General features: G+C 40.1%; 1 long non-coding RNA gene across 1 annotated transcript; it reads left to right on the forward strand.

Moving 5' to 3' along the window:
* The first annotated feature begins 2322 nt into the window (after window positions 1-2322).
* LOC119788766 lies at window positions 2323-3195 on the forward strand. The gene is made up of 2 exons (XR_005281508.1): window positions 2323-2414; window positions 3038-3195. It is a non-coding gene; the product is annotated as an uncharacterized LOC119788766 (long non-coding RNA).
* Window positions 3196-4444: the final 1249 nt, after the last annotated feature.

A 4444-nucleotide genomic window follows, 5' to 3' on the forward strand; every position in this document is an offset into this window, starting at 1 on the left:
CACAGTCCTGAATTTTTAGTCCTGTAATCTCACAGGCTCACTGTGTATAGCACGATTAATGCAATTTGAAAGGCAGCTGACACTTGAATATTTTAAAATGTAACCTTTGTTACAAGTTTTTCCATATGAATACCAGTGTGTTCAACACCCCCCAACCCCCCAAATCCCCCCTCCTGCTACACCCCTCCTAAACAACCCCCTCCCTGCTCCTACTTTAACGATGCCCTGCTTCCTAATAAACTTTTGTGGTGTTTGGAATCCATTAGGAGCAATATCCCAGTTTTCAAAACGTCCCGGCGCATTTTGGGGTGTGTGTGTGTGTCTGTGGGCGGGGGGGCTTATATTTCCATTTCAATTGAAGGCAGGTTAAGGACATTTGAGTATGGAGAGCAGGAATGGAGAGTCTCATATGATGAAGAGATAGAATACCATAAGAAATGATCTCATGGTGTCAGAGGAGAAACACCGCAGGGGAGATGCTATCTTTTACAGTTTTTGAGTAAACTCATGACACTACTTTCTGACCAGCTTGTTGCAAAGATAGAAACTTGGTTTACATCATCACCTCTGTGTGAAAAGTTGCTCGCAGTTAAGAACCCAAGATCACACCATCAGGAGCCAAATGGAACAATGGAACGTTCCTTAAATAAAACAAATGAACCGTGTAGGTGCTGAATTACTCCTTCAGATGTTCATCATAAATCTGTTTGGGGGTAGAAAGCTGAAACTTTGATTGTGTTTCTTGGTAAGTATATAAATTCCTTCCTCTGAACAAACACGGACCACTACTGTGACTCATTGGCTGCTTTTTAAAATACTAACATGCATGGCTAAACAAAGTTTTACTTCCCTTTTTTCCTCTACAATCCAATATTCCTTGAAACATGCAGGTACTGTGAGGTCCTTAAAGAAGCCTCTCTTATACCCAGAATCCTTCCCACCATACCAGTTCTACTGGGTGTTTTTTAGCTCCAAACAAACCTTTAATCCAATACAGATATCAGGCACTCAAGTGTCGCAACAATTGTTCCCTCTGTGTGAAAGTAAGCCGCTATCTTAAAACACAAGAGCTGCAAGACAAATGTGTGACAGAGTGCCAGCAGTGGGAGGCACAGGAGTGACTGGCCTGAGATTACAGGCAAAACAAGAGTAAACAGTGCTTTCAGAGAAAAAAAAAGAAAAGAAAACATGCTGGTGTACTTTTAACAATAGTTGTTTCCTGGCAGGGAGCAACAACAAAGCGCCTTCCTGTATGCTGACATGTTTCTTAGGCCCCGTTTTTTGTTTTTGCTTTTCCCTTTTAGGAAGAGTTGAGCAAAAAAATATTGTAAAGTGAAATCGATTTACCTTTTACAAAAATGAAAACAAGATGAGGCCTACCTAAGAAACACACCCCAAGCAAACCCACTGCACCCAACACAACTAACATAACCAAACTACAAAACCAGATGCAGTGTTTAGCTGTTATCTTCATCCAATATGCAGGTAACAGCTCATTGTAACATTGCTGTTCAATACAACATAGAAAAATTAAAACAGTATATGTATTTATAGTGTATTTGTTTAAACTATAGTGAAACATGGTAGTGGCAGGGTGATTTTATGGGAATTCTCTCTTTCGGCAGGAACAAGGAAGCCGGGCAGAGTTGAGTGGAAGATTGATTTAGTAATTCATTAAAAAAAAAGTTTAAGGCTGCAAAATAATCAAATTTGAACACCTCATTAAACCCTAATGAAACTGATTTCTGGGTGTCTTTAGAAAAATAAATAAATATTCCATCAGTAACCTAAACTGTAACTGTTGGATCAGTACAGCTGTCTTTCAGACATAAATATAAATAGGGCTAGAAACTATTCACAATAAAAGGTATTAAGAATATACTTAAGTAAACTCCATTTCCGTCAATTGATATTGCAACAGCCATAGAAACTAAATTGACACAAGTTGTGCTCATTCCTGCTCTGGTTTATTGAATCCTGCTTGACTCAGCTCCCTTCAAAGCAACACAAACATCCCAAGAGGCATACAGCTATCTCAAGAAGGAGTAACAGATCAGAATGGATAAGAGCTTCATCATGTTTGTCTTGTTTTCAACAGTTCTGGCAACACACTTTCAGCTAAACAAAAAAAGAAAAAAACACATTTGTGCATGGCATGTCTCTGCAGACCCTCGAAAGCCTTTTTTCCTTCTAAATCATGACCATAAATGACTCCTGTGTTCTGGCTGCTTTTATGATTCGTACTGAGATGGAGAGGGGGTGGGTGGGTCTGGGGATCATAAAAAGAAAAGAGAAAAGGAGAACACAGGACTTGTGGGTAATTGTGGCTCAGAGTGGTGGGAGAGGGAGCGTATGGGAAAGACTCTGAGGCCAGATGTGTGAGGAATGTTCTGGCTGCTGCAGCACAGAGAGAGGTGGGTGGATGGATTGGTGGATGGATGGATAGATGGGATAGGGGGGTAGTTTGGAGGGGGCTTTTTTGTGTGGGTGTGTGTGTGTTGGGTTTCACAGCCTGCAGATTGTTAAAGAGCTGTCAGGCCTCCAGAGTTCTACTGTGTGTTTCACATCATCTCCAGAGCAGCTTAAGCTTCTCCTTTCAGTGGAAAGAGGTTTGTTTGGTGCTGCTCTGAAATACAGTTTTAATCCACTATTAGTTCTTATGCAGTAAACAGTAAAAGTAAGGAGACCGCTAGTTTTTCTAAAACAAGATTAAAAACATTTTATTTCAGAGTTGCCTTTGACTGTTCTATTTAAAATGTTTATCTAGATCTTCTTTACCATGCCACTGTAATTTACTGTTCTTTCAATATACTTGTTTTGTCCATGTACAAAACTTTAAAATGTCTATTTATATAAATACGCTTGCCTTTGCTTTCATTGTTCTATTTACTTATCACAAATCTGGTCAAAAAGGGATACAAACACTGACATTTGACATTTGGAAAGATTTGGACTTTTCACGTGAGTAATGAGTAGGAACCTTGCAATATGTATGAAACCGCAGGACCAAACTTTTAATGTTAATCCACAACCACAGAAACCTGGGCATATACTCAAAGAGGCTTCCCACAATGCACCTGGAGAGCTCAACCTGCGTCACAGGCAGATAGCAAAGCAAAGAAGAAGCAAAAAAAAAAAAAAAAAAGGAAAAAAAAGAAAGAAAACACCCTCCATCTGCTTCCCATCATCTTCATCCATCTCCCCCACCCCTGTCAACCAGACTCTTTCTCCCTCTCTGTTTCAAGCTCTGCCTCGCCAACTCATCCAGCCCGCCACCACCACAACCACTGGAGGTGTAGCATGGATAAATAGTCCCCAACAGCTGGGTCTGACTCCTGACCAGGACCACCCTTCCAGACTGGACCAACAACAGTGCCTTTTCTTTCCCACCACAACCACTACCACCACCACCTTCTCTCTGAGTGTGTGTCCTGTGCTTCAAAGCCCAAGCCTAGACAAGTCAAAGTCTTTGTTTATGTTATGATTTATTTGAGCTTGTACATTATGGTTCTGTTCATTCAGATTCATTTCTCTAGCATTTCATAAATGGCCTGCTCAGTCTGACCTTGGAGAAGGTTTGTTTGCAGTTCCATACTTGTAAAAAAGAAGGAAAAATACTTTTTTGTGGTTTGAACGTTCCACAAAAAACAATTTTCCATGTTTCTCTTCAAGTGTTTCAAGGGCATACACAAATATACCCGAACAGTACATGGTTCCAATAAATTCTTGATTGCGCCTTTAAGTTGAGAGCCTGTTGTTTGTTCAGCTGCTAGAGGGCCTCGGAGAGAAACCCGGGGAGGCCGTAGAGAATTCATACCTTCTATTCATCACAGAGGAAGGGGAGGAGGGAGGAGCTTTAGGATGAAGAAAGAGCGAGGAAATGAAAAGACAAGAGCCTATTCCCCCCCCCCCCCCCCCCCTTCTCTGCTGAGTAAGGAAAGAGGTAGGCTCAGCTTTCTGACAGCTGGGCTGAGAAACGTCTGCTCAAATGATCAACAACTCATGCCTCATTTGTGTAACCATTAAGTTGCTTCACATTTGCACCAATCAATAATGCCGGTTCCACATTAAAAAGACACAAGCAGTGTTTTTATACAAAAAATTAGGTCATAGTTGTGCACTTGTTACAAAAAGTTAAGCATTCTGTAACTTCAGATGTAAAGTGGAATGTACTGCATGTTGAACAGAGCGGGAAAAAAACACTGTTACAACACAGAAGAATCATTCAATTTTATCTTATTGCACTACCTTCTAGGACCTTAAAGAAACAGATTTTTCTCATGGGTTGTAAATCTTCTTATTTAAAGGTACAAAACTAAATTATAGATAAGGTTAAAATACACAATTGAGCAAATCCCACTTTACTTCTAATAAACAAATTCATATTAACCTTGTTAAAAAAATGTTTATACTCCAATAAAAGAACAATAGGTTGTTCTAGACA

The sequence above is a fragment of the Cyprinodon tularosa genome, unplaced genomic scaffold (assembly GCF_016077235.1).
Source record: "Cyprinodon tularosa strain WSP-4 unplaced genomic scaffold, ASM1607723v1 ctg325, whole genome shotgun sequence".
Lineage (NCBI taxonomy): Eukaryota > Metazoa > Chordata > Actinopteri > Cyprinodontiformes > Cyprinodontidae > Cyprinodon > Cyprinodon tularosa.